The sequence below is a fragment of the Camellia sinensis genome, chromosome 11 (genome assembly GCF_055761805.1).
Source record: "Camellia sinensis isolate YWXY chromosome 11, ASM5576180v1, whole genome shotgun sequence".
Lineage (NCBI taxonomy): Eukaryota > Viridiplantae > Streptophyta > Magnoliopsida > Ericales > Theaceae > Camellia > Camellia sinensis.
Genome location: NC_138971.1, coordinates 6405660 through 6413545, shown reverse-complemented (window position 1 = coordinate 6413545; position 7886 = coordinate 6405660).

Below are 7886 nucleotides of genomic sequence, written 5' to 3'. Positions count from 1 at the left end.
ACCCACTCTGTTCCCCTCCATACACGTGTATAGAGGGATTTCCCTCTAAGCAAGCTTGTTTGTTAAGCTTTGCAAGGGGGACTTCTATAAGAGGAGAGCTCTCCTCCTTCTTCTAGGTTGGCAATTTGGAAAGAAAAACCAGAGCTTATACATATACATACACACTCTCTCTCTATATTTCCCTCTCTCTCCTCCCTTGTGTGTGTTTTGTGGTCTAAAAGTGCATTTTTACCTTAGTTTTGCACTAACACACACACTACCACACCTTACTTCGACTTTGAGGGACTTTGAGGGTTGTTTGTTGAGGTTTTGGACTGGTTTTGGTCAATAGAGGGTGGCTGGACCAACTGTTCTTTAAAGGATCTTCAAGGGTAATCACTTTACTTTAGTTTCCCCAATCTTGCATTGGCTTTTGACCTATCTTGCTTTCTGTTTTAGGCTTTGTGTATAACTGAAAAAAGCTTTGTATTTTCATGTTTAAGACATCTCATTGAGGTCGTTTTGGCATTGGGGGTCGAACTCCCCCTCTTAGGCCTCTTTTGGCCTCTTTTGGTGCCTTTTCTTTAAGCCTTGTTGACCTTTGGTGTATTGCTCTTTTCACCACTGAAATCCAGTGGATTTTCAGTGGTGATGGAGTGATTTTGAAGTCTTGTAAAGGGGAGGGACACCCCTCTCCCCTTTGTCCTTCTTTTACCTTTGTTTTGGCTTAAAAGGGCAACATGCATGCTTGATCATTTTTGGTCCCATTTCAGAAGCTTTTTGGGTGTTTTGGGTCATATGATATCTCTGTCCAATGGTGGTTTGTTGGCCCTTAGCATGCATTTTATACTTGCTTTGTAATTCTCCATCTTGCCTAGAAGTGTGCTATATGTTTAGCCTAGCATATCCTCTTGTTTTGGCTTAACTTTGTGAAGCATTTGACCATGTTTTGCCATGCTTAAAATCTGTTGGCCACTGATTTTGTCATGTTTGGCATGCTTGATAGGGTTGTTTTGCATTTTGGCTTGTAAGCCTTGGCTGTATGGGTCATCAACATGCTTAGCATAAGCTTATTATCATCATTCGGCATCATTTAATATCATGTTTCAGTCCATATAATGTGATCTTACATTATCATTTGCATCTCATTCATTGCCTTGAAGTGTTGTAGTTTTGCGCCTTAAAGGGTGGTCATTGTGTATGCTACCATGCTTAAGCATTTAGGCTGCCATATCAGTGGGTTTTGAGGGCCCTTTTGCATGTTAGAACTCTGTTTTGTATTGAAAAAGTCATGCCATGTTTGCTTGGGATAAGTATTGAGTGATGCTCCCTTTTGGTGGCCTTGAATGCCCTTGTTTTGGACTCATTCTTTGGCATGTTTTGACCGTGATCTATGCATGCTTTAGTCTTGTTTTGGAGTCCCTTGGGACTGTTTTAGGTCATTTTGGTCCTTTAAGGTTTGGTTGACATAGCTTTGGTTTGACCCCCCCTTTATTGGCTTCAAGCAGTAGTCATTGTTGCATGCCTTGCATGATTTGTTCGATTTGGCATCATCCTTTATTCATTTTCAGAGCCTAGCATGTTGGTTTAATGCCCCTTTTATATCGCCTTTAAGTGTGCTTAGAGTTGTCCCCTTTCGTGCTTAGGTGATGGACCTTGATGTGTGCATGCTTGCATGCATCATTTGTGCTCTTGTACATCATTTTGGCCACTGTTTATGGCAAGGTTGAGGTCTGCCATTTATGGTTTAAGTCCACCATTGCATGCTTATCATATACTTGTTGCTTATTTGATTCATTATATGTTGTCCCATGCTAGCCTTATGGCATATTGGTCCATGTTTGCATCACATTTGCATCTCATATGACTAGCATTTTGCATACTTAACATGATAGATTGCATCACATTTGACATGTTTTGCATCTTAGTATCATGTTACATTTTGAGCCATGTTTGCATAACATGCATTGCATTGCTTGGTTTGGGGTGTCAAACCAAGTGTGAGGGATGAGAGGCGTTTGTACTTTGAGTGACAAAACACACCTCAACCCTCGGTTACCGAGGCCCTTGACTTTGGCATGATAGGATCTTGGTCCTCATTTGTGTGTTGCATGCATTTTTACATTGAATTGCAACCTTGGCTCCTTAGGCTATCATGCATCAAATGCACAATTGATAGCCCGAGGGTTAAGGGCCATACTCCCTTGAGTCCGTTACATGATTGGGAGAGTAGCCATGCATACACTTGCTTGAAATTCCATGCCATACACTGTCTGTCCTCGTTGCTGTCAAAAACCAGATTCTACAGGGACTTTCTGCCGACCGGCAGTGTTCATTGCCGATCGGCAATCCTTCCTGGGCCGATAGCTTCATTAACAATCGATGGATATTTTCAATGGCCGGTGAACATTTCCTCCAGCCGATAGTGTTCCACAGTGTTCAGGGGACCTGTCCCAGAACTTTGGCAATTTTCAGAGAAGCAGGGCAGTGTAAACAAGGGCAGCAGTGGTATGGTACGGACTTTCCGGGCGAGACGGGTTCGAGCATGCATCATTCGCGCATCCCGAGGCGGGGGCTGTGGCCACCTTTCTTCTTTTTGCATTCATTCTGTTAATTAATTAGAAATTCTGTAATAATTTATGTGTTTATTATTCGGACTGTAATATTTATTTGGACCCTCCGAGTGAGGGCAATTGTGTAATAAGTGTGCGTGAGTGTGTGTATGTCTTCCAACCCCACGTCTTTCTTCCCTTTTATTTACCCGCTTATGATGGTAGACTAGGACATATTTAAATTAGCATACCTTATGCTATGCATGCGTGCATCCATACATTTGTCTTGCATGCACCGGGCTCGGTGCATCATTCTAACTGCATCTGTATTTCAATTCCAAATTGAATACGTGTTAATTGCAACATTTCACATGCCATGTTTAGGATAGCCGAGCCTGTTTGGATTGCATCTTTGCATGTGTTGCATTAGTCATTTAAAATATGAACTAGGATCATGCATGTGATTACTAACTAGTTCCTGTCTTGGCTTGGAGTACTCTGTAAGTTCTTTTGCTTTAGCATCCTTGCATGCGCGTGAGTGTTGCCATGACAGTATGATTACCATGAGGCTAGCTGCTTATGTGATATAACTGCTTGAATGCCTGTGGATGGAGGTTAAATTACCTAAATTGGGATAACGCATTAAAACTGTGAGTTTTAAAGCCCACTAGATAGTGGCAAAACCATATTTTCTAAAAGCCCACTCGAGGGTGGCAAAACCTGCATTTTAGCCTACTTGCGAGTAGCAAACCATTTTCAAAACAAGCATGAAATGTTTTGTTCCAATTTAGGCGATTTGGTCTATATTTGTTTGTTGTGCGTATAACATAGTAATTCTAGACTAATAACCGGTATAAGAACACATAACGTTTTCAAAAACGGATATCATGGTTAGTAGAGGTCGATCTTCGGATCGGGCGAGAGGGGGTGCTCATAGCTGACCTTCCCCGATTGTACCCAAGTTCCCGAGCCGAGGCAACTTTGGTGATGACGGACACGTGGCCTTTGGCACCGAGTCAGGGTTTCCTAAATTCCCCCATTTTAAAATATTTATGTGGCGACTCTGTATCTGGCAAAGCAGTCCATGTTTGGCACTTCTTTTCAAAAATCTGTTTCTCAAAACGATTTGTCGGATTTGGACTCTTTGGTTCAGACTAAGAACCGTGACACAAATCGAGTCCGAACTGTAGCGAGGGCCCCCCACGCGGGCGCGTCTACAGTGAACCACTTTTTGGCCTTTTGAAGAAAGGAAAGAAATTCCAATGGGACGGCCGATGCCAAGCTGCTTTTGAACAGATCAAGAAATATTTACAGAACCCACCCGTGTTGTCACCACCAGAGCCGGGGAGACCGTTGATTTTGTATCTTTCAGTGACTAAGACTACAATGGGCTGTATGCTCACGCAAGAATCGGAGGACAAGGTGGAGAAGGCTGTCTATTATCTGAGCAAGAAGATGTTGGATTATGAGACCCGTTATACACCGTTGGAAAAGGCTTGTCTGGCCTTGGTATGGGCTACCAGGAAGCTGCGGCATTACCTGTTAGCTCACTCCATAATGCTGGTTTCATGACTGGATCCCATTAAATATCTTTTCGAGAAATCGGCACTTACGGGTAGGCTAGCTCGTTGGTTGCTGTTGCTCTCCGAATTCGATCTAAAATATGTGACGCGCAAGTCAGTTAAAGGAAGAGCAGTAGCAGAATTCTTAGCCGATCATTCGGCGGAAGGGGGTGAAGCAATTGAGTACTTATTCCCAGATGAGGCCATTTTGCATATCGACGATGAAACTTGGACGATGTACTTTGACGGAGCGTCAAACCAGTATGGGTATGGGACAGGAGTGTTGCTAATAGCACCCGACAATTCCCGTATCCCTCTAGCATTCAAACTCCGATTCAAAGTCTCAAACAACGAAGCCGAGTATGAGGCGTGCACTGCCGGTCTAGAAGCAGCCTTGGAACTAGGGGCAAAGCGACTGGACGTCATTGGGGACTCGAACCTTGTTGTGTCTCAAGCAAAAGGAGATTGGAAAGTCAAAGAAGAAAAGATGATAATGTATCACCAAACCTTGGACTTGTTAATTCCTCGGTTTGAGAAGCTAAACTTCACTCATCTACTTAGAGAAAACAACAGGTTCGCAGATTCACTAGCAACTCTATCTTCCATGATAGACATCCCGTTTGGAATCCGGATGCGTCCAGTCATTATCGACCAGAAATTCGTGCCAGCTTACGAGTCGATCGCCGCTATAGACGAGGTCCAAGATGAGAACCCCTGGTATTACGATTTTTGAAATTTCTTGGAGAAGGAAGCATATCCACCAGGGGTAAATGCCAAGGATAAAAGGGCAATCAGAAGAATGGTCGTTCAGTTCATCATCTGCGGAGGTAAATTATATAAGAGAGGTCATCTGGGAATGCATAAGCTATGCGTTGAAGCTGAAGAATCAAAGCGCCTAATGGAGGCCATCCATGGGGGAGAATGCAGAGCGCATATGAACGGGGTAATGCTGGCCCGAAAGATCCTCAGACAGGGTTACTACTGGTCCACTATGGAGGAGGATTGTATCGGTTTTGTTCGGCGATGCCACAAATGTCAAATCCATGCATACCGCATGAACATCCTACCGTCAAAACTGTACAACATGACTTCGCCATGGCCATTTTCAGTGTGGGAAATTGATGTGATCGGAGCTGTTACTCCGAAGGGGTCAAATGGGCATGAGTTCATCCTGGTCGCGATAGACTACTTTACAAAGTGGGTCGAGGCCCAATCTTATGCGGTGTTGAAGGCGTCACACGTTGCAAAGTTTATCAGAAACAACATCATCTGTCGTTATGGGGTCCCAAATGAGATCATTTCAAATAACGGTTCCCACTTCAAGAAGGAAGTGATTGACTTGTTGGAAAAATACAATGTGGCTTTTCATAAGTCATCCACATATCGGCCGCAGACCAATGGAGCAGTTGAGGCCGCCAACAAGAATGTCAAACACATACTGTAGAAGATGGTGGAAACTTACCGGGATTGGCCAGATAAGCTGCCATTCGCTCTGTGGGGTTACCAGACTTCAATCAGAACTTCTACTGGGGCGACTCCATATTCATTGGTTTATGGGATGGAGGCCGTTCTACCTATTGAAATTGAGGCTCCGTCTTTGCGAGTACTGGCTGAGTGTCAGATAGCCAAAGCAGATTGGCAGCAGAGCAGATTTGAGGAACTCATGCTCTTTGATGAGCGCAGACTGAAAGCACTGTACCATGTTCAAGGATATCAGCGCAGAATTGCCCGGGCTTTTAATAAGAAAGTTAAGTCCCGAAATTTGAAAGAAGGAGATTTGGTACTCAAGGACAACCGAGCTCCCATTCACGACCCAAGGGGCAAGTTCACACCCAATTGGACCGGTCCCTACATCATCAAATCTATTTGGTCAGGTGGAGCTGTGGTTCTAATGGACCTAGATGGCCTAGAGTTTTCACAGCCGATCAATATGGACAAGTTGAAAAAATATTACTCCTGAGAGGCTCGCTAGGCCGAAAACCCGAAGGGCGACCTAGGCAAAAGTTAGAGCACAGAAAATTTGAAATTATAAAAACTGAGCTCGCAAGGTTGAAAACCCGCAAAGGGCGGCCTTGGCAAAAGTTGGAGCGTAAAAGGAGAGCGAAAATACTCGAGTGAACCCAAGCCTAAACTATGTAAGGCTTGATTCCCACCTTTGGGATACGTAGGCAACTTTATCCCGAAGTTCAGCCATAAACTTTTTCCCCGATCAACTTTGTCCATTTGATCACCTCGGTCATCTTTGTCTATTTAGCATTCAAGAGCTTCGGTAGTGATCTCTGGTACAGTGCTATTCAGACTAGGGGCAACTTTCCAGTTGCTGGGATCCGGGGTTGTGCATCTCAATGACAGATCTCAGGTGTGTCCAGTTCTGATCCATATCAAAAATGGTTTTGAAAAGTTTTGATAAAAGTTGACTTTGTTCAAATTAATCTTTTTACAACTTAGACCATTTTTGGACCAAAGCGGAAAATTTTCAGTACCCACAACCTTCAGTTTCATTGATTTTAATACAGAGTTCTCCTGCTCTTGCATACAAATTGAAGTTGCTTTTTATTACATTCATAAAGAAAACTTGAAAGTACTAATAAAGCAATAAATCCGAGGCATAGATAAGTCAGGTGTTCCTGCGCCCCCTCCCAGAGCTGGTCGAAGCCTCTGATGCCAAGCTGGGCCCAATCTGTGCCTCTTCATTGAGCCAATCTATGCACTCATCAGACAAAGTGCAACTGAAAGTAGGAGTGGGGGCCAGAAGTTCTCTAGTCCTCCACGCTGTGGCGTGCCGAGCAAGCTGCGCACCTCAGACTGGGAATGCAGCTGGGTACTCTATTCCCTCTGGCGGGCAAATCTGATCATGGCCAAACTGGCGTTGGAACCGGAACGGGAAATAGAATACACAGTGAGTCAAGCCAATCAACTGAATCCCAGTCTGCCGGGACATGGTGTAACTCATTGCCGGTAGGTTGAGCTGTGGGCACCACCAAGCAATGCGGTCCACAGACAAGCTGCACATCCAATCGAACCACCATCCCTCATCAAGGGCATCGACTAGACGTTGCCGGAAGAAGTAGCCGCGAGCCAAGTATGCTGGGCAAGAGTCCACGACCTGCAACTTATCCATCAACCACACTTGGGAAGAGATGAAAAATGAGAGAATAAAGAATAGAGAGATGTACGATGAGAGAAAAGTAAGAAAAGGGTTTTGTGAGAAAAATTGAGCCTGAGGGCCGAGTGATGTGAGCAATACATATGTGAGATTGGGTGGGAAACATTACCTGCAGCAGTAGTGGACTCCCCTCAAATCTGGTCGTTTCTCGGCGATGGAAAGCGTCCAAGCCCATCAATGTTTCAGCCAATATCATGGCAATGCAGCTCTTGCCCTCCTTCAAACCTTGGGCAACCTCGATCAACCGGGCACTAGATCCTCCGGAGCCCGAGACAAACAAGAAATGAGATAGCATGCACAAACAAAGGGCATGTCGTCGAAAGCCTTGCCAATGATGGTCACCGCGGTCACCGGCATCAGAAAACTGGCAAATCAAACTTGGAACATCCAGCATTCCATCACAAATCAAGGGGCGAGCATCGTGCATTGTGAGCCCACACATTCGCCCTAAGGCTTGGGCATGGCCAAAGCGAAGCTGGGGCAAGACTTCTTCATTGCGCTCGGATTCCATCAAAGCTTGGAAATCTTCAAAGGTACCCGCCAAAGCTGAAGACATGTGTTACCGGATTCCAAAACCTTGCCACGGCATGGAGAAACGGAAAGTGCAGCGGAGTGCGACTCAGAGTG